The following is a 23,277-nucleotide window of genomic DNA, read 5'->3' as shown; positions in this document are numbered from 1 at the left end:
ACACTACCAAATTCATTCTAAGTATCATATCGACACTAAGATCAGGTAACAACACAAAAAGACAAGAAAACTCCAATGAACACAAATGCAAAAATGGCAATAAAATGCTTGCAAATTGTATTCTGGAAGATATTAGGAAGATAATACATCATGACAAAGTGAGATTCATCACAGAGATGCATGGTTAATGGAACATGCAAAGATCAATAATATAAAACATGCAAAGATCAATAATATAGGCAGGCAGTGGTGGCACATACCTTTAATCCCAGCACTTGGGAGGCAGAGGCAGGCGGATTTCTGAGTTCGGGGCCAGCCTGGACTACAGAGTGAGCTCCAGGACAGCCAGGGCTACACAGAGAAACCGTGTCTCAACAAAACAAAACAAAACAAAACAAAACAAAACAAAACAAAACAAAACAAAACAAAAAACAAAACAAAACCAAAACAAACAAAAACAACAAACAAACAAAACAAAAAAGGTCAATAATATAATGCACCTTACAAACAAACTCAAGGAGCAAAACCACATAATCATCTCAATTGATGCTAAAAAGGCATTTGATAAATTTAAAGGTTTCTTGATGACAAAGGACCTGGATCTTAGGAGGAGATGTATTACAACTCAAAATAATAAGGAAGAACAACATTATTAACCAACCGGACCCCCCAAAGCTCGCAAGGACTAAGCCACCAACCAAAGAGTACACATGGTGGGACCCATGGTTCCAGCCCCACATGTAGCAGAGGATGACCTTCTTGGACATCAGTGAGAGGAGAGGCCCTTGATCCTGTTGATGACCCAGTGTAGAGGAATTCGAGGGCGGGAGGTGGGAGTGGGTGGGTGGGGGAGGAGGAGGATAGGGGTGTGTGTGGAGGGGAAACTGGGAAGGGGGAAATGTCAATAAATAAAATGACCAATAAAAATTATCTGTCCCTTATTCTAAAGTCACTTGTTAAATACTGGCCATCATTTAGGTGTTTGATGGGCCACCTTCATTGAGAAGAATTTTCAGAAAGGGCCTGACACATGGTGATTACTGGACTGCAGAAAAGCACACAGATGTGTAAGTTATTCTTTAACTATATATTTAAATTTCCCACTTTCTCTAAATTCACACGGGTTATGAGAAATACCTTGTAGCAGAAGAAAATCACAATTGTTCTTTCCCTGGGGGAAATGTTATAGCTTTGATTATATAACTTTAACTAAACCATGAAGCAGCCATTTAGTTTTTAGGGTTGAAATTTAGAAACCTTCTTTCTAACTTACCTCTGCCTTTGCTATATAGTTCCCCCAATAACAAGACAGCTACTATCTGTCCTAATAAGTGGACAAAGCTTGGCTTTTGTGGATTGCCTATATAATACAGGCAGTAATAGCTCATAATGACTCAGAGAGTCTAGCACACCCTGCCAAATCTAAAACTGTCTTTAATTCTTTAATATCCCCCAACTGTTCTTGCATTGTTGGTGATCATCAGTGTACTCACATTGGGTCGAACTTCACATGCAACTCTGCTGAAAAAATGAGATGTCTATATCTGATTTTATAAGCTTCATATAGCCATAGCCAAAACACACATATTCAAGGTCCATCTACATACTCATAAGGAACCAGTAAGATGTCCTTGCCACTCACTCCTGGTTTTAGAGTAGACTTCTGGTGCTGGAGAGATGCCTCAGCAGTTAAGAGCACTGACTGCTCTTCCAAAGGTACTCAGTTCAAGTCCCAGCAAGAACACTGTGACTTACAACCAACTGTAACAGGATATGATGCCTTCTTCTGGTGTGTCTGAAGACAAGGTATTCATACACATAAAATAAATTAATCTTTAAAAAAGAGTAGACTTCATCTCCAAGCTTTTTGCCTCCTTGGACTATGATTAATGTGCTCAAGCTTCAAGCCACCTTGTCAGCAGGGCTTATAGAAGGGACCATGACCAACATTCTAACTAGTCTTTCTGGTTGATGTTAAGTTGAATCAAATGTTCCGAGATGAAGTTGAAGTATTTTACCATTCTCATCTATTTTAGAACATTCATTCTAGTTGATGACATTACCTAACCCAAAGCTTTGCGCACCAGACATTTTTCCAGAGAGGATGTACACATGGCCAACAAGCACATACAAGGGTAAAAATGTAAAAAGATACAGCACCATTAAGCACTGAAGAAATTAAAGTATAATAAACCCCAGATACCACCTTATAACTGCTAGATAGTCAGTATCAAGATATAAGAGATATCACATTTTGGCAAGGATGTGGAAAAACAAATCCCTTATATACTGTTGGTGGAAATGTAGATTGATAGACATTAGGCAGAATGATGCAGTAGTCCCTCTGGCATTTAAACTAGAGCTACCTTGTGGTCCAGCTATCCAAATTCCTCTTTTGGTCACAAACTAAAAGGGTATAACAGCAACAGTGTTTATCAAAACATTATTCATAACAGTTAATATGTGAATAATCTAAAGCCTGTTGGCATACAAATGGATGGGTTATTGCCTATGTTCAAAGAAAAACTCAGCCATAAAGGAAAGTTTTGCTATTTGATAACATAGATGAAGCTGGCAGGCATTATAAGGCAAATATTGTATGTTTTTACTTATAATGTAAACCTAGTTAAACTCGGAAGTCACCTGTACATATTTCCAGTTAGAAAGACAAAATGGGGGCTGGTGAGATGGCTCAGTGGGTAAGAGCACCCGACTGCTCTTCTGAAGGTCCGAAATTCAAATCCCAGCAACCACATGGTGGCTCACAACCACCCGTAATGAGATCTCATGCCCTCTTCTGGTGCATCTGAAGACAGCTACAGTGTACTTACATACAATAAATAAATCTTTAAAAAAAAAAAAGAAAGACAAAATGATGAAATGTTCATCAAAATATACAAATTCATGTCTATCCAAGATAAAGTGGATGAGGGGTATAATAATGTAATGTGTATAGGAAATTTTGTCAGAGTAGATGTCATGGTTTGAATAGGTTTGGCCCTCATAAATTCATGTGTTTGAATACTTGGCCCATAAGGAGTGGCACTAATATGAGATTTGGCCTTGTTGGAGGAAGTGTATTATTGTGGGGGCAGAGTATGAGGTCTGCTATGTTCAAGCTAGGCCTACTCTCTCAGTTTCCTGTTGCTTTTGGATCAAGATGTTGAATTTTCATTTCCTCCATCACCATGTCTTCCTATACACTGTCATGCTTCCCACCATGACGATAATGAACTGAACCTCTGAAACTGTAAGCAAGTCCAAATTAAATGTTTTATTTAATAAGAGTTGCCTTGGTCATGGTGTCTCTTCATGGCAGTAAAACCCTGACAGCACTTCATGTGCCATCACAAAAAATTTTAGATCTATTTAAGAATATCCATATCACCTTATTTTGTTTCCATATAGTAATAATTCCTTTTCCTGATTTTATATGCATATGTTAATATACGTGTGTGTGTGTGTGTGTGTGTGTGTGTGTGTGTGTGTGTGTGTGCGTGCTTGGGAGACTAAAGTAGGAGGAACAAGGAACACAAGTTTGAGGCCAGTCGTAGCCACAGAGTGAGGCCCTGTCTCAAAAAAGAAAGAAAGAAAGAAAGAGAAGAGAAGAAAATGAAATTAATTTATACATACATTGATAAAAAGATGCTACATACATTTATTATTTTCCAATATGTACAAACCATGTTTCTCACTGGGAAAATAAATAGAATAAATGTTTAAAACTATGTATGTAAGTCAGTGGCAAAGCACTTGCTTTTATCATCAAAACCACAGAGGTACACCAACTGCTTAGACACAAAAGATATATATGTCTATATGTGTGCATGTATCACTATAATATTGTATGTGTCATGGTTTCTACATCTCAAATATACATATACAAATACTTGCAAGGTTCAGTTCTCTATATCTTAGAGTCAAGTTGGGAATTCTTTGGATTTAAGAGATTCTAAAAGTGATGGATACAGAGGGATTGCTGCTACAATGGAAATTCCAGAAACTCCTATTGAAAACATTAAGCCACATTGCTAGCTTCCTTTTACTATACATACTTGAGTCCTCACTAGTCACTTCTCCAAGTGTGATTATAATTTTTGTTCTCATTTCTTAACAATTAAGCTTCTAATTTGTTAAATAAGAAAGCATGTAATATTCTGTGGAATAATTTATAAAATAGAACAATAGAGCCAATCTTTAAAAACATTCTTTTTGATTTTGATTTTCTAAGATCCATTTGGTATTGACATCACATATTTTGTTCATTAACCATCTGCTTTATCTACTCTGTCCCCTCCTTTATACTGTTAGATATGATTGCACTGCAGAAATCTTTCACAGAAAGCATTCCACGATGATGCCATGATCCCCACCCCTGCTCCTACACCCCACCAATTACCCCCACTGCATCTGCAGGGCATAGCTACACAGGCTATTTTTTCCCAAATCATGCTTTGAACTCAGAATCAAGCTCTTGCATAGCAACAGAAGTTGACAACCAAAAACTGTCCCTGGAAGAAAAAGTGGCCTCAAGTAATGCTAATGGTTTTGGAAAAATTGATGACTTCTTATCTCCAAAACACCCCCACAAGCATCCCATCTCCTTTTTCTACTAATGCTCCTAACCCTGTGTGACCAGCATTATCTGTTCTGAAGAAGAAGAAAAAAAACTCTTTCTATTCACTGAAACTATTCACTGATTCCTCCATTTTGTGAGTAACCCAAGACCTCGTCCAATAAAGGGGCTGCTTTTTACAAAGGGTTTATGATCCACACACAGAGTTCCATTCTTTATGATTACCTTATAAAAGAATGGAATCAATTTCATTTTCTTTACTGAACAAGAAACTTTCCCCCAAGATGGTGAGAAGGAAGCCTGTCTCTCTTCCAGGTGTGGCTTGCTGTAATTCATGAGGAGGACACATGAGTGGGATCCCACAGGCCTAGCTTCTAGTTTTGTGAGACCCTGACTTAGAGTGTTTCTCCCTAGAAGGTAAAGCCCTTGGACAGCCCCCAAGCTTGTTTTCCCTGATCTCTAAAAATGCAGCCAGAAAGAAGCTCTTTGTTCTCTATAGCCAGCAAAAAAACCTTTTTGTTTCTGTGCCTTACAGCCAGAGATGCTGTTTTGTAGCAAGACCTACAAGGACATGGAGATAGACGCCAGAGAGGAGGCTGCAGCTCACTCCCCCCCTCGCCAGAAAGGAGCTGTAGCCAACTCTCCTCCCAACTCCTCCCAATTCCTCAGCTAGCTGTTCAAAGCCCCCTACTGTTACCGCTCAGGGTCGAACTCCCCTGCCCTGCACAGCAGAGGGACTTTGTCCTCAGCTAGCTGATAATAAAACCTCTTGTAGTTTGCATCAGGTGTGGTTTTCTCATGTTATTGGAGTGCTGGCCAGCTCATTCAGGGACTTGAGTGGAGGCTCAGCTTCAGGGGTCTTACAGTTTCAGCTCCTGAAAACCTAGGGGAAAAGGGTCCCAGGCTAACGTCTCAGTCAGTGAGTTGATGGTCCAGGTATTCATTGTGTGGTTCTTTCTTTAAAAGCCACCTGCTGCCTAGCTTGCTGTGACTCCTGTCCTCCTCTCAGTTGTAGGAGACTGCCCTGTCCTGTCGGTGGACTCTTAAAAAGAAACCATATGTAACATTTAAAGGAATCAACTTTCTCCCATTACCACCCTCAACCTGCCTGTGTGAGGAAAGCTATATTTCTGTCTGTGGTCACAATGTCAGGAGCCAGTATCCTAAGCAAACAGATATAACTGTGTCATTCTCATAGGGATTCCAGATAGCTCTGAAGAGGGAAAATATGCCACCTTTATTGCTGGTCACCACTGTTATAATTGGCTCATTTGACTTTGGACCACAATGTCCACCCATTTCTCACATCAAAGTCCCGCTCATCTCAGAGCTTCCCAATAAGCTGACAGTCTCCTAGCATTTCAGCCACATGAGAGCAAATCTGTTTTAACATTTTCTTTGTGTGTGAAAGAGTAAGCATAAGTTTCATTTGTTATTGACATCATACATTTTATTCACTGACCACTTCTTCAGCTTAGAGTGTTGGAAGATACACTGCAGACCTCATTTCTTCCAGAAAGTATTCCACAAAGAACCCCAGACCCTGACCCTCTTCCTTCCTCAAGAGCCACCCCCTAGTAGGTAGGAGAGCCTTGAGGGGAAGGGGATATTCATGCAAAATAAATGACCACTGAGATCTTAACTCAGATAAGTCAGTTCTAATAAACTGTAAGAAGGAACAGCTATGGGAAGGTTGAGGGGGTAGTAATGGGAAAGGATTGACTCCTTCCAAAAGCATAGGAGGTCTATTTTTTAAGAATCCACTGACAGAGAACAGCACAGTCTCCTACAGCTGAAAAGAGCCCAGGAGTAGCTGAGTGACAGCTCACTTTGAAAACAAGAACCATACACTGGTAAATGAAGACTCAGATCATCAACCCACTGACTGAAATACTGGCCTGGGACATTTAGAGCACTTCCATCTATCATTTCGAAGCACACATTAGTCTACAGAAAAATGCAGTGAGTGACATACAGACATCTCAAGGAGTCCTAACTGGATCCAGTGGATATTGTCCTGTTAAGAACGAGACATAGAACACAGGAGCCATGAGTAGGAGGATCAATACCAGCTTTCAGCAAAAATAAATTGAACTAAAATAAAATCATAAAAGAAAGTAAAAAAAAAAAAGGCAGGACATCACCAGACATGATGACACACATCTGTGATTCTACTAACTTGGGAGAATAAGGTAATATGACCACAAGTTTGAGGTAAACATGGGAAAGCAATAAAATGCTGTCTCAATGTATACACAAAAAGGGGTTGAGGGAGTCATAGCTCAGTGGTAGAACACTTATGTAGCAAGCACAAGGATCTAGGTTCAACTCCCAATACCAAAAGGAAAAAAAAAAGAGATAGCATCAACTAGTTTTGCCATTCATGAAAATTGGTGGCAGAAACAAATCCTAGAAGCCTAATCTAATAAAGTATTTTGTACCCCTTTGGTTTACTTTTAGGTTAATCATAGTGTGTCAGGAAAATAGATTTGGAGAAAGCGACCTCAAGATTAGCACACAAAAGAAAGCCCTTCTGAGCTTCATTTAACCAACAGAGCATGTGCGAAAAAGGTTAGCTTTCCATATAGATAGGAGGGAGCTGTGTAAATATCCCATAAAAGGTCGCATGGCCTCACAGACCAGCACTTTTGGGGTCTTTACAAGCAGATTACAGATTCTTGTCTCTTTCTTTTTTTTTAATAAATAATCTCCATTTCGACTTCTAACTTTATGCCTCTGGTCGAATTCATTACCCTTGGAAATGAGAACCGATATTTCAGTAGACACCTCGGATGCAGATCCACTATTGTAACAGAAAATGGTTTTTCCCTTCAAGTTCTTAAAATAAAACAGAGGAACCAGATTGGTAAATCTGCACGGTGAATGACCATCAGAGACTGCACTTTCAATGAGGCAGCTAGGAAAAGAATGTTATTGGATGAAATAACAAGGGGGGAAAGCGGGACCTTATTGTCTGGAGCAAAGCCCTTGCTAGTAACATTTATAACCTGCTGTTTATTGGCCAAAGTAACTTAGGCGAGAAGACAATACGGTCAACTTCAAGAAATGTGATTTTTAATTTTAACTTTGTGCTATAAAATGATTCTCTTCTCAGGAGTACACTAGTGGTAGGTACTGCTAATATGTTCACTCTTTGCAAAAGGAAGCCAGGAAATTTCAATCTCATTCATGTACAAGATGCCATTGTCTTAACAAGGCTGAGCTAGCGAGGAAAGCACTCGCTGCCCAAGTGTGAGGACCTGAGTTCAAATCCCGCATAAGACCCAGAACCTGTAACACACAATCAGAATAAGGGTGAATGGAGATTCCAACTTTCTAGAAGGGTCCTGTATGCCAGGCATGCAGTGGGAGTTTGGCACTAAACGCCAAATGCAGAACAGAAAGAGTTACAGATTCAAGGCAAACACATCAGAAACGGCAGACTAAAGGTCGGGATTGGTGCAGCAGCTTAAATGAGCCACGATAAACTATCCGCACAAAAAAATTGGTTCCCACTTCAGAATGATTGATAACCTTGTGAGTCATCCTCGAACAAATGACAAACGAGAAGGTCAAGCATTTTATGTGTTTTAACATAAAAGATGCCCAGCTTCAAGAATGAGTTGGCCTGCTCAACAATTCCCCATGTCAAACCGTAGTTGGAGGTTGGAGCAGGCTGGGCACTCTGCGTTATGTTACTGTGTCCGGTGTGGCCCCGGAAGGATGCTGCGAGATTCTCGTTGGCTGCGACCTTCGCAGAGGCCTCTGGGATGGAGCTGGTGCGGCTACTGCCTCCAGCGCTGTTGCCAGAGGCTGTAGGCTACAGGGGCAGCGCCAGTCGGCTTAAGGGGAGAGGGTCAGCAGGGAAATCACAGCGCGTTTTTCTGGCAAAAAGCCAGAGGGGGGAAAAAAAGCGGAGGAGGGCAGCTACCAGTGGCATGAAGATAGGGATCCAAAAAGAGTAGGGACCACTTGGGGGTCTATAGAAGCAGGACTAAACTGCAGACGACCATTGATGACGTCCCGGAAAGGGGGTGGTTTTTGTCGCTGCTTCCAGTGTGTTGTGAGCTGGATTGGTGGTCTTTCGGTCTTTCAGGGGCAGGTGTGGGGCGGGCGCTAGGAGACAAGGCCTGTGATTGGAGAGTAATAAGATACCAGAAAAAAACGTGTTGCCATGGCACTCATACACGACTGGCTCCAAGTCTTTTTTTTTTTTTTTTTTTGGTGGATTTATTTGGGTTGCTAGTTTTAAATTCAAGTTCTGGTGGGATAACTGAATAGTACTGAAGATAACTGCCACCCCTGCTGTGTTCTGAGGATTGCATTAGAGGACCGGGTGTAGAAAATGACTTTATAAATGTATCCTTTACATCCTTCCTGTTGCCATTAATCCTGTAACAGGGGTGTTGACAGGTCTACTTAGAGATACCACACTGAAAAAAAAAAAAAAAAGAAGTCAGCGACCAGCCCTCCCTGATGTGAGCCTTTAACATCTTTTTAGGAGGAAGCAAAGGCAAAACCCCGTTTCCTTCCTGTTTTAGTTCCAGCTGCAGCATCTATTTGGGAAGGCAAATAGTACATAAGATCCAAACGGTTAGTTTGTATAGAAAATCCAGAACCTATTTCTGAGAATCAGTTTTACTCCTTGCCAGTGAAAACCTGTATGTAACCTCTGTTTTGAACAGCAATGCAGCATGCAAGTGTTTCTCTGGCTTGAGTATTTGATAGGTACCTGTACCAATTCTTTGTTTTTTTCTAGCCAACATAATTCACAGCAGGAAATCTGACACCTATCAGAAAACCTAAGTAAACATTTAAAAAAACACAACTTTTTCTTCGTTAAAAATTTTAAAGTGTGCAGGTGTTTTGCCTGCATATACAATATACAATAATCAGCATAATAAATCCATGCAGCGCACATAGTAGCCAAAAGAGGGCGTCGGGTCTCCTGGGAATGGAGTTGCAGATGGTAATGAGGTGCCATGTCATGTCGATGATGGGAATTAAATCTGAGTGTTCTGAAGCCATCACTCCAGCACCACTAAGCAAATTGAACACTTTGGAATCATTCAACCTGTTGCTTTGATAATCCCAGAGACAGTAGTATAGCAGGTAACCCAAGTCAGTAGTCTTCTGATTTCTCTGGGCACCCCTCCCAATCATCTGGAGGGCTTGTTAAAGTAGAACTGAGTTGAATCTATATAGCTGCATTTTTTAGTTATTGGGGTTGAGCTTCGAATTTAGTGTCCTAACAAGTGCCCGGAACATGTAAACAACCACTGGCTCTGAGACCAGTCTCAGAATAGTGGGAAGCTCTACAAGAAACAAACATGAGTAAACTATTTCTCTTTCCAGTTGCCGAGTGTAGCTTCTAGACTGGCTCTGAAAACTTTCTTCCTTCCCCTTTGTTTCTTTGCATTAGCAAGAAACAAAACATTGATACATGAATATGAAACTAAATTCACAGTTTTGGCCAAAAGTGGGTAGAGAGAAACTCTCAAATCTATCTACACCTTGCCGGTAGCAATATTACAATTTACAGAAAATATTAAAATTTGGGAACACATCCCTGTAGGTAGAGCTATGGCATTGTGTTAGCACAGTTGGGAAGTAGGTCTTTCCGATGTTAGGTATCAGGGTGTTGAGATGGTCCATTTTCATTCCTGATGTGACATTTCCTGTAGGAATCCTAATTCCTAGGACTCCTTACTAAATTAGGAAAGTGGCAAGAGAGTCTAAGCACACTCCCAAATGGATTCTGTTTTCACATGATACAGATAATATTTAATTCAGTTTTATCAATAGTTTTTCTTGTGTACTGACAAATTCTGATTATAGGTTACAGCAATGTTATATGTATGAATGTAGTGCAGAATTAAGTAAAAAATTAGCATATGCATTACCCAAAACGAGAGAGGTTTACATTTGTTATAGTCACAGCACTGACCTTTTGTTGAGGCAGGCTTTCTCTACAACGTCCTGGTTGTCATTTTACTCTAAGCTAAGTCCTTTGCACGTGGAACAACTTGATTCTTGAACTGGAAGCTGTTGGGCTCTCCCTTGCTACCCTGGCTGAGCTAAAAGATAAGGTCAAACTGGCACCTTGCTTATCCTTATGCCAGCAGTTTTTTGTTGTTGTTGTTGTTGTTTGTTTTGTTTTGTTTGTTTTTGTTTTTTCTGAGACAGGTTTTTTTTCTGTGTAGCCCTGGCTGTCCTGGAACTCACTTTGTAGACCAGGCTGGCCTCGAACTCAGAAATCTGCCTGCCTCTGTCTCCCGAGTGCTGGGATTAAAGGCATGCGCCACCACGCCCCGCCCCATGCCAGCAGTTTTGAAGTCAATAAGGGTGATTTGATGAGAAGGTATAATCCAATCTTTCCACCCTTGCTCCTGAGGCATAGCCTCAGACATATCGCTTGCAGGTAATTTGTACTGGATGTTTTCCATCAGGCAAGTAGATCTGAGTTTGAGGCCAGCTTGGTCTGTGGAGTGAGCTCCAGGACAGCCCAGGGATTTACACAGCTGATGGGAGAAAAAGTATCCCAATGGAAGGGCATCCTGAGACACTAGAGCTCAGGACAGCACAGCTCTGAGGTAGGACAGAGTCCCTACGGAAGGACATTCATAGATGTGAGAGCCCATGAGCCATAAATCTCCAAGGAAGCCTCTTCAGAGACTTTGCATCTCCAGGGGGCTGGGTATCCCCAGCTAAGCTTTAGACCTCCGGACCATCAGCCCAGTCTCTTCAGTGTTACAGTTCTGTGCCCCAGTTGAGCAGAGGATCCCAGAACCATCAGCGCAACTCTTTCAGCATTACAGCTTGCATGGGGTAGGGCAGTATCCCCAGCTTAACTGAAGAGCTCCAGGTCTTCACGTCCTTTCACTTCTTCATTGCTTCTGGAAACGTCCAGAAGAAGCTACATATGTTCCTAAGGGGGAACCAACAGCTAGGAAGCGCAGACACAGTCTTTATATAAGGTTTCTTAGGGGGCGGGGCTTTTAGGGCAGAGATTTCCAGGGTGAGGATTGGTAGGATTTCAAGTCCTGAGTTTGTGGGAGTTCAGGGATTGGTGAGTGTTCTTGTTCAGGGATTGGTGGGCTTTCCTGATCAGGGATTGGAGGGTTTTCCTGCTCAGGGATTGGTGGCATTTGTTCAGACTTTTCTGGTAAAACTGGCAGAATCTGGGGTGGGTTCTATTGAGGAGCTGGCGATAAAGTGTGTAAATTGTTACAGCAGCTGGAAACAACTACTATGAGAGGTGGTCTTGGGGAGGAGCCTTGTTGCCGGAGCTCCTTAGGTGCTGGACCTGACCACTTGCCTGACTTAATGGTTTACAAAGTTTACAAAATATATAACATTTACAAAGGGAGGCCATGGCAGGGAAAGCTTTCCCCCACAACTTGAGTGGCGTGAATAACGAAAAAATCCCTCATGAGATATCTTGGCATTGAAGCAGGAACCAGCTGATTCGGCTCTAGGATCTCCAAATATCTTTACTCCCAAAGGTGGTTCACTTCCTAGTGCTGAGCATCCTCACCCACAAATGAGCCCAAACACTTGCAGTCAGGACTTTGTCCTTCCCTCCAGCTTACAACAGCCTCCTTCCGAAACTAATCATGATAACCATTATGAAATCAGTTTCCATGAGAACCAGGATGCTCATAGGCTGTTCTCCATACATGAACTGCCTCTATATAACCATTTCTTCATTTCCCTTGTCTTTCACTGAAAGCAAACAACCTCAGCCTCCAAGCACCCTGAGAAAACATACTTATTAGAGAAACCAATCTCAGATGCAGGCAAATGGCAGACTTCGGCTCAGCCAGTAGGAACAAAGCACATTTGTGTTGTTAGCAATTTTGCTTTCTATAAATGTGACTTTAGGGGAATATTATTTACTGATACTGAACTAGCCCCTTTGAGGGGGGAAACTACTATGTATGAGAGATGGTTCAGTGGTTAAGAATGCTGACTGCTCTTTCAGAGGTCCTGAGTTCAAGTTCCAGCAATCACTTGGTGGCTCACAACCATCTGTAATGGGATCCGGTGCCCTCTTTTGGTGTGTGTGAAGACAGTTATTTTTAACTATCTGGAAGAAAGCAAAGAGTTTGTCCCCAATCACAAGCTGATACACCAAAGGATTAAAAAAAAAAGAAGAATGCCATTTTGAAGAATCCAGCAGTTATTTCATGGATGTAGACCTGAATAATATGGTTTCATAGAAGGCAGAATCCTACTTGATTCAAACCTATATTGATTTATCCTCAGAAATGTATAAATAGAGATAGGTATACAATATACAACCCCAGTAATGCTAGGTTGGCTTACACATTTTGAAAGGAAAAAGAGAAGTGACAAAGTTCAGACTCCTTTTCCCTTCAAAACTTGGTGACAAGCTCTCTTTTAGGGATATATATTTTGCTTTACTCCACAGAGAAGGGTCTTAGCATGCTCTACCATGCGTATGTGTGTATGAACCTGCATGTGCTCATGTGTGCAAGCATTTTTTTTTGAGACAGGTTTTCTCTGTGTAGCTCTGGTTTCCTGGAACTCACTTTGTAGACCAGGCTGGCCTTGAATTCAGAAATCCACCTGCCTCTGCCTCCCAAGTGCTGGGATTAAAGGCGTGTGCCACCACTGCCTGGCTGCAAGCGTGTTTTTATAACTTCGATGTTTTGTTCGTTTGTTTGTTTTCACTAAACTATGTTTGTGTTTTTAAAGGTACTCATTCTTGTTTCTAACTGGAATTGTATACTAATTCAAACAGTGACTAAACACTAAAAATATTATGATGGCCTTATTCTTTACAGAGAGAACTGAAGATTGTAAATTAAATTTTCTGTCAAGTTGGATTCTTGTAAATAGTTCCTAGAACTGGACAGCAGTGGATCAATGAGATGGCCACAAGACCTTAGACTTCAGGGTATAGCTATCTGGTGTCTACTGTCTGTATGTGCCCATGGAAAAATAAGGTTTTTTAAAAAAAGTTTTATGCCTGGGCCAGGAAGCAGAATTTCAAGGCGAGCTCTTTGGGAACCATTTGTCAAAGTGTATAAACACTACCCAGCTTTGATTGTACATTCACCAAACAACTTAGGAAAGACCTTTCATCTGTTGGGAAAGCAGTTTTTCAAGTCAAGTGACTTCAGTAAATACTTACCTTTCGAGGAGTTTGGAAATGTTTAAAATGTCCAGGGTTTGTGTGTGAAGACTTCTGAAGAAGCTGTGTTTGCAGAGACGGATTGTCTGACTAGGATTGCAGTACTGTGCAGACATTGGAATGTTGCAGGTTGAGAGTCTTAGGAGGATTGCCTTATCTTGGAAAAGTTCTAGCCCTCAGGAACATGCATTCCTTGTCTACCTCTATTTTAGAACTAATATCCTGTAACAATGGATAGAAATTGTTTAGAATCTATTAACTAAGTAGACCACTAGCTCTCATCCACCCAAAAGCCAAGGATGTTGTTATCAGATAGTATCTTGGGCTTATAGGAAAGCTTCCCCCATTCTGCTTTAACTACCTCCATAATGTACCCACAAACATATTTTTAAATTGCGTTGATTTATGAATTTCTGTATTTTGTAAAACTGAAACTTCATGAAAGTGTTTCCACAATGGAACATGGAATTTAGGGTAACCTAAGTCTGTATTCCCTGGTCATGGCTACTCAAAATGGCTCCAGAATCAATAATTTCTTATTCTCTTTAAGATGAGAATAGATTTCAGTGTCAGCAGTTGAAAAAGCACATATCATGAATATTTCCTTGAGAAATCTCTTTAAGAATCGAGTAGAATTCAGAAACACATCCATATATAAGCCAATAAACTACAGTTAGCATTATGTGTAATCCCTGGTGAGGCTTAGATAAAGGTTCATCAAGGTCTTTGTAACCTGCACCCTGTTTAAAGGGCTGTGGTTAATGGGGCATAACGTTTAAGAGAAGCCTGGCTCCAGATTCATCGGTGTCTGCGTTTCATCTCATTACAACCCTTCTAGGGAGGTACTGATGTCTTCTCTTCATAGATGTGTATGACTGCATAGGTGCTACCTTCTCCTAAGCACAGAGCTGGGTGGGAAGCATGATCCTTACCTGGCTCCTGCCAGGGTTTTCAGGTTACCTGAGAGCTTGAGTAGCCGGAATGGCTGGTGGCAGTGTTGCAGCAAATGTGTGCAGACACTTTGTGCTGTCAGGGTTGATTTCAGGTTTCCTTGTGTTTCTCTCCTTATATTTTCAGCATGGATCCAGGCTTGTGGCCATTTTAACTTGTACCAGAGGGGGCTTATATCAGGTCTGGCTGGAGTCAGAAAAGGTCTGGATTCAGTGCTCCTCCTATACTTTATGAAAAATTAAATTTGTGGAGGACATTAGGCTGTTTGTTTAGAAAAGAGGAGTCATTTTTGGAGGACAAAGAAGGAAAATATCTAGACAGAAATGAGGGAAGATGTCTACATGTGGCTTTAGGAATAGAGACCTGAGCAGTGCTCCATTTCAATGCCATGGGGAGCCTCCTCCATGGTCAACCAAACCAGGGCATCTGACCAAGAGGCAGACTTTCTGTAAATGAAAAGATGAAGCCCAGTTTGGGGTCTTAAGGGCACAGGGTCAGCACCAATTCAATGAGGACATATGATGGATGATGAATGATGGTAGCCCTCAGGATATAGCATAAATTTCTATGGGGGACTACATTAGCAAAGAATACCTTTGAACATTTGTAATATTTCCCATCTAGTTACAGTTTCTTTAGTAGTATGTATCCTAATCAACTTCAAGGTGAGGATACATGTTTTTTTCAGGTATGTACCGTAATGTATTTTCTTAATGTTATTAAAAAACAGTGAAGGACAGCTTTTTGTCTATCAGTTTAGTAATAGAAAATTAAATAAATTAAATAATAATTTCTATTATTTTAAGTGTGACCAACACCAGATACTTTTAAACAATAATGTTAAAAATATAAATTATTTTCAATGTTATATTAGTATAAAATATTATAATGTTCCTGTGTTTAAGAAATACAGAATTAATACAGAAATACAAATATATTTGTTTATATATAAGTAGGATTTACACAAGGGAATTAAATGTTCACCACTATAGTACTATTCATACAGTAAAACACTTTGACCATATACAAGTTAAAATTTGTTACAAACTTGATACATTTGTTACAGGAAAATATATTTATATGTATACTAGGCCACAAAGGTAAAGGTTCCATATTTGCTAATGTAAGTCTCTTGGCATTTATTCAGACATCTAAAAATGAAAAAAAAAGTGTTGAAATGATTGTTCTTCTCGCGTAAACATTTTCAAGCAAAGAAACGGGCTGAAAGTTATTTAATAATACCTAGTATATACCCTGATATCTTACAGGTGCCCTGTTAACTATTCAGGATTCTAGAAAACTCTATAACGTTGTATTGAACCACAACTCCTACCTTTTTTCTGCCATCTGTGTTCAAGCTGCAGTTCTGGACTCTTCCATGAGGTGGCACAAATCTCTCAGTCACCAGCATAAGGTCTAACCGTGATTCCATAGCCAAGCTGCAAAGTCTACGAGGAGAAAAACAGACAAATCAATAGCATCTAAAATATAGCCTTCTAAAAAAAGATGACTGTAAAATACTCTGGTACATGTGCATGATGAATGACAGGTAGCAGTGGCAGAGCAGTGTGTGTGTGTTGGTGTGTGGGGGTGTGTGTGGGGGGATGTTTCTGCAGCAGAACATCACCAAACTGAAACGAAATGTGTACAACATCTATAGAATGGAATTAATACAAGCAGAAGAAAGAAAAAAAAGTAAGATGGTTTTACACCATCATTAAACACTGTTCCGTTATCCATCCACAATGTGGGGATCAGCCTTAGCATCTCCTTTATAAAGGTGTTGTGAGTATAAATGAATAGAAAAATCACTTGATACATAAGGAACTGCGATGAACTATTGAGCTAGGCATGTAGAGTGGTTCATGCCTGGAGTTCCAGCTGCTAAGGAAGTTAAATTAGGAGGATCACAACTTTGCCTGGGAGATGGGTAAACCCCTGGCTCAGATTTTTTTTAAAAGAATCCTGATAAGTAGGCTCATGCTTACAATCAGGAGGCTGGAACTTGATGTGAATGAAAGCCCAGCCTGAGCTATGTTAGGAGACCTCTTGTTGGTGGCCCAGGGCCCAGGGATTCAGATCAGTGGTACAACACCTTCACAGACTGAGTAAGTTCTAGGTTTCATCTCCAGACCTGGAAAGAAAGGTCTGGGGGTGTAGTTCAATGGTAGAGAGAAAGAAAAGAGGAATTAAGACTTTGGCAGGAGAGTAGAGGAGGGGAGGAGGAAGAAGAAAGAAAGAGGGAAGCTTAAATATAACTAGTGTACAATTGAGAGTAATCTAATTTAAGGTATATTTAGTGACTGTTAATTACATACATTTTCCCATTTCATCTACCATGAAACTATCCTGGCTTGGATAGTGAAAAGAGTAGGAATTTTAAAAAAAGAAGAAAGAAAGAAAGCCCTTCTAGCTACATTACCATTCGAAAATGGCTCCGTGACAGAAGAGTACTTAGAGAGCAATAGAACTTCATAAAAAGTGTGGGTGTCTCTGATGCTGCCTTACTAGTGTAGCGAGAGGCCTGGGTGCTCAGCTTAGGCAAATCAGTCACCTAGCGGAAGGTCAGAAGCATCTCTAGGTCGAACCATGCTTTTAGCAGTTAGAGCTTATCTCCACGTTCTGGATTTCAGCAAAGGCCACTCTCCTGGCATTTCCTGGCATGCTTCTCCCTACACTCCTAAGTAAAGTCCATCGAATGCAGAGCAGGCTTCTCTGATTACATACATAGTTAACCCAGCAATGCATTCACATGAGAAAAAAATGAGGAAAAACTGTGTGCAAACACCCGGTGCCCAGTGCCATAGCTTCCAGATGGGAGACATGTTTACACAGCAGGATTCAGGGTAAAAGCTGAGTCCTGGCTTCGTTCAGAATAACATTCCAAGATTCATTAAAACAGGAATTAAAGAATGTCTGTGGGACTTTCCTTGTGCATCTAGAACAAATAGGAGAGAGGAAAATGTATACATGTCCACATGGTAATGCAAAACCAGACTGTATTCTACACAGGCTTTATCTCTCAAACAAGTAAGAGGCTTGCATGGCATCTAGGACACAGCTGTCAAACACTCTTCTGTTTACCAGGATGGTCAAGGTTCTAGACCCATAGGCTTAGATGAATATGATGAAAATGAAAGACAGACTTAGGCCTAGAGAAATGGAAAATGTTTCATGCTCAGTACACCAAGAGGCTATTTAAGACTATTTGAATTTGACACATCACAGCTGGGGGGGCAGTGATGATTTTTATAGTGTACAAATATCAACCAAAAGGCTGTGTTACACAGGAAGGATACATGCAATTTACCTAGAAAATAAAAAATAAAATCCAAAGTGAAATGACAACTGTTTTGGAATGTAAATTCTATATATTCTATTAGTGGTTCAAACAGTGTGAAAATCTGAAAACTATAAAAAGGCAGGCAAGTAGGTGAGTGGATAAAATCAATTGGGATGTTATGTACTGGCATACTGTATTACAATAAAAAGAACGATTCAGGCTGGAGGTAAAGGGTAGTGGCATAACATGTACCGAATAAGCTGAAGGCTCTGTGTTAACTTTTTTATCACTGCAAAGTTAATAAATAAGAAAATATAATTGTTATATGCAGTAGATAGGTAAATATAAAAATACTGTGAATAAAAAAGAACAGTTCAAAATGCCAAAATCTAACTAAAAGAATTTCCATGAATCTAGTTAAATAGGTTTCTGGTACATGAATGCTATAGCAACAGAAGTGCTGTACTTACAGAGGTCCAGGGCATTAGGAAGGTCAGAGAGGCTAGTACTACAGAGCAGGAAACCTCCTTTCCTGGGGATTAATGATGATAGTGTGGAGATCTGTGTAGTTTTAGAGAACATAGTTGGCTATTATTATAACAGACCAATATGTATGATTTTAATATTTTTGAAACTGCTTAATTTGAGTATCTGACATTTTGACCCCTTTAGTGAATACTTGATAAGTTCGTACTTTCATGAAAATCATTACAATTTTTTTTTTTTAAAATGGGAGGCTGGTGAGGTGGCTCATCCAGTAATGGTGCTTGCTGTCAAGCTGGAATGCCTGAGATCAGTTCCAGGTCCCTGTCCCTGCCCCATACAAATACATGTAATAAAAATATGAAAAGATGGTACCATAGAATAATACATATCAAAATCTCAAACATGCAAACAATGACATAGCTCAATAACTAACCTGAGATCATTGACTATTGTTCAAGTAGGTGTTGACTACTGATCAAGTAGGTGTCCTGAACCTTATGAGTGAGAAAATATGATACCCAGTTCATAGCATGGGGAAGCTGGACTGAGAACAGAACTATTTCCTGCCCCATCTTCCAAGGTACTATCTACCTGGAAATGGAAACTGAGGCCATGACAACCTGGAATAGGACAACACATTATCTGGGGGTCAAGAGGTTACTACCTCTCTTAGGAGACAATGCATGGCCAAGTCCTAAAACAGAAACCAGTTGACTTGATTCTGAAATCCTTTAGTCTTTCAACTATTAAGGATGTTCAGCCACTACCATGGGGCATCCATACCTTCAGCTGAGCCCAAACATCTGCCTTTCTTGCCGCATTACATAGATCTCCATTAAAAATCACATTGGTTGCTATAACGACATCAGGTTTCTATGGCAACTGTGACTCACCGGATGTTTTAGAAAATGTAATTGTCTCTTTGTAGCCCTCCCTTCTGTGCCCCTGCATTTCTCAGAACAAATCAAATCAAAACAAAACAAAACTGCAAAACTAAACTAAACTAAAATACTGACTCCTTCCAACCCACATGAAAACACATATTCATTTGAGATGTTGAGATGGGAAGCCGATAATTAGCCAAAGAAGCCCAACAGGTTAACTAAGCATTTTCCTGTAACTGGGATCCTGCTGTTCTCGCCAGATCACCTTGGTCTTCATGAAATGTTCTGGTTGTCATGGTTTCTTTGATTCACTCGTTACTGTGGTAACCGTGATGCACAGGCTTATTCTCACACAACTCTCCTCTTCTCCTTTTCATGCTGCCTGCCCCCCCCCCATCCTGTTTGAAAGCAAAATAAAATGTCTTTGCTTTGTTGGCAACCACATGAGAAGCATAACCAGAAGGTCTAGCTGGAGAAGCAGGCAGCTGAGAGACTACCCTGCAAAACAGAATGCTCCTTTTTTGAGGAATTTTGTTTGCTATAAAAGTGACCTTAACAAGCACTATCTGTTCACATCTACTCAGGAATATTTTCTGGGACTCTTGGAGATGAGGTAGCTCTTGAGTGGGTGGAGCTGTGCATATAAGACATACAGTCCACATTGTATAGTTTGATATGTGTGACTGAACACCAAGGGACTGCTTCTAATCTTTGAACTACATGAACTAGAAATATTTTTTAAAAGTCATTTGTGAAATAGAATGATTTTAAGAAGGGTTGGAAAATTATACTTATTTCACATGCTGAAATTTAACTATCCATCTGAACCATATTGAATGATCCCTATAGCAATACTCACACTCTTAAATTGCCATCCAATGAGTATGTCAGAGGTATTTTCAGAACACTCCCCATAATCTGGAATTGTAAAAAACCGAATGTTACATCCATAGGATGGAATTGTGCGAGGTAGTAAATACTATCACAAGAGATCAGACTAGCAATCAATGGTTCACATTATTTCTAGTGTGTAGAGAAATAGACACTTTCAAATAACATTTTAACAATTTTATTAACACTAGTATTAATTAACACTAGTATTAATTAACACTAGTATTAATATTTTGCATGTATTGTGCTAATAAATGTTTCATGGTTTTGAAAGAACATTTAAAAATGATTGTAAAGAAATTATTATAAATATATTTTTATTTGTAAATATATGGGGAATTGTACTAAACTTCAGTGATATTGTTAAAGAGGACAATAATTATTTTAAAATATATTTTTTATGTATATCAGTGTTTTGGTGACATGTATGTGTAGCTGTCCAGCAGACACGGAGAACTGGGTTACCTGAAAGGGGGGCTGGAAATGAAAAAGACAAAGTGCGAGAGAAGGATGAAGCCAAGACAAAAGTTTCTGATCGAGCCTCAAAGTTTAATATTCAGCACTGTATTTATATAGGGAGAGCCCACAGACCCCATCCTTTGTTTGAGCTGGATTATGTTGCAAAGTAAGCTCAGCAGGCAGTCTGCTCCTGTGGGAAATTACAAATGCAGCAAGACCAGAGACTTCAGCTAGGTTGTAAAACTATTGTGGGTCTGTTTAGCCTACTCAAGGCTGGGGAAAAGGCACATGTATGTATGTACACTACATGTGTATCTGGTATCCTTGGAGGTCAGAAGAGCATGTTGGATGCCCTGGAAATGGCGTAATGGACAGTTGTGAACTAATGTGTGTGCTAAGAACCAAGCCTGGTGCTCTGCATGAACAGTACGTGCTTTTAACCACTGATCCATCACTTCATCCTCAGGGACTAAGAATGTATTGTTAAAATGAACTTGGAAGCAACCATATGATGAAAGAACTACTTAATGTAAAATTCTAAGTTGTAGAAAAATTAAAATGTCTTTACATATGAGCGTGGTCACAATAAAAGAAAAAAAGCATGCTACAAAGAACACATATAGCTTGGATGCACAAATTTAGAAACAAGATAATTTTGTTCCTGTCAAACAGTTTAGAATTCAGTCTGGTGTTCTATGGCAGTTTCTGTCTGTATCCCTCAGTGTTCAGTATACTGAAAACTCTTGGATTATGCTTGCAGGCTTTCAGAAAGTTCTTTGGGGTACTCCCAACATCTTCCTTCTCTTTCTATCTCAGAAATGTTCAAACTCTGGTTCTCTGTTTTGTCCTGAGATCATACCTGTGCATCACCAATATTTACAAAGAAAATTATACAAGGAGCAGAAAAAATATGATATAGTACAAAAAGACTTATATGGAATGATTCTGATTCTTCTGGAGAACCTGGTAAGTATCAAAGAATACTGAAAAGGCATATATGATGCAAAACAAGGTAGTTATGAATGCTGTTGCAGTCACCAGCAGGTATAGGATAGCACAGGGATGTAAGCGAGTAACTGACCAAGGATGTGGTACAATGGGCCTGGAAAATTGTACCATAGTACACTGGACAGAGAAGGTATGGGAGAAGTTCTGGAATGCCTATTAAGGATGGGGATGATGGAGGCAGAATATTCTGTTCTATGTGAGGGATTTCTTTATAGTGTGGCCACCTCATTCTATACTGAGGGAAGAAGAGGTAGCTCAATGAATTCTAGGTAGAAATGAGATCAACAGAGAATGGTACTACTTTAATATATAGGGGGTTGTGATGGTTTGTATATTCTTGGACCAGGGAGTGGCACCATTTGGAGGTATGACCTTGTTGGAATAGGTGTGACCTGGTTGGAGTAAGCGTGTCACTGTGGGTGTGGGCTTAAGACTCTCACCCCAATTGCCTGGAAGTCAGTCTTCCACTAGCAGCCTTTGGATGAAGACATAGAACTCTCAACTCTGCCTGTGCCATGACAGCCTGGATGCTGCCATGCTCCCACCTTGATGATAATGGACTGAACCTCTGAACCTGTAAGCTAGCCACAATTAAATGTTGTTTTTTATAAGACTTGCCTTGGTCATGGTGTCTGTTCACAGCAGTAAAACCCTAACTAAGACAGAAGTTGGTACTGGGAGTGGGGTATTGCTGTGATAGGCCTGACCATGCTTTTATTTGAAAAAAATGTGGATTTTGGGACTTTGGATTTGGAACTCAGTGGAATGCTTTAAATGGGGCTTTATGGGTCATCCTAGTAGGTATATGGAAGACTTTGTTGCTGGGATTAATTTGAACTGTTTTGACCTGGCCCAAGAGATTTCAAAGGAGAAGAATTTCAGAATGTGGCATAAAGACTGTTTTTGTGGTATTTTGGTGAAGAATGTGGGTACATTTTACCCTTGTCTGAAAAGTTTGCCTGAGGCTAAGGTGAAGAGACTTGGATTAATTGCATTAATTACATTGACAAAGGAAGTTTCAAAAAAGCCCTGCAAAAACTTTGTTCTCTGGTTAAGTCTTATGAAGAGAAATTTGAACGATTATAGCAAGCTTAGAAAGGAAAAATATAAAATATATGGTTTGAGTATTAAAGGGGTCCCAGGAAGTAAAATGGAGCAAAATCCTGTGTCATAGGAGATAACAGATTAAGGGAGTGGGACCTTTGGGCAAGATCCTACCCAGTTAAATTAAATCCAGGCATGGTGGTACACACCTTTAATCCCATGAGACAGGCATGCTGATCTCTGCGTTCAAAGCCAATCTACAGAGCAAGACCCAGGATAGCCAAGCTTAGGCAGTGAAGGATTTGGAAAACAGAAAGCCAGTGGCAATGTAATAGTACAAGTGAGTCATGTTCTAATTCCTGCAAGCAGCAGAACTCTGCAGCTTCAGCCATGTGGCTCTGGCTCTAGAGTTAAGAATGGAAGGAACTGCTGGGACAATTGATGCTGGTTAGCTGGAGCTAACACATTAGCAATGATTAAGAAAAGACCAGCATCACTGAGTTGAAATCTGGGAGTTGTTTTCTGGGAGCACAAA

At 40.2% G+C, this 23,277-nt stretch overlaps 1 protein-coding gene and 1 long non-coding RNA gene across 3 annotated transcripts in view; one reads left to right on the top strand and one right to left on the bottom strand.

Moving 5' to 3' along the window:
- Nucleotides 1-23,277, top strand: part of Nxf3 (nuclear RNA export factor 3) — a 68,057-nt gene that overhangs the window by 15,360 nt on the left and 29,420 nt on the right. The window lies entirely within an intron of this gene.
- 5730412P04Rik (RIKEN cDNA 5730412P04 gene) lies at nt 8,800-19,617 on the bottom strand. Of its 2 annotated transcripts, NR_045424.1 has the most exons (7): nt 19,350-19,617; nt 18,441-18,531; nt 16,676-16,821; nt 16,021-16,135; nt 14,697-14,908; nt 13,737-13,958; nt 8,800-9,009 (listed from the first exon to the last, which is right to left on the bottom strand). It is a non-coding gene; the product is annotated as an RIKEN cDNA 5730412P04 gene (long non-coding RNA). The 2 variants fall into 2 exon arrangements; NR_045425.1 differs by lacking the exons at nt 8,800-9,009; nt 16,676-16,821; nt 19,350-19,617 and adding exons at nt 12,607-12,665; nt 19,240-19,298.

This window comes from Mus musculus, chromosome X (assembly GCF_000001635.26).
Source record: "Mus musculus strain C57BL/6J chromosome X, GRCm38.p6 C57BL/6J".
In the NCBI taxonomy this organism is placed as follows: domain Eukaryota; kingdom Metazoa; phylum Chordata; class Mammalia; order Rodentia; family Muridae; genus Mus; species Mus musculus.
This window is presented reverse-complemented; position numbering and strand designations above follow the sequence as displayed.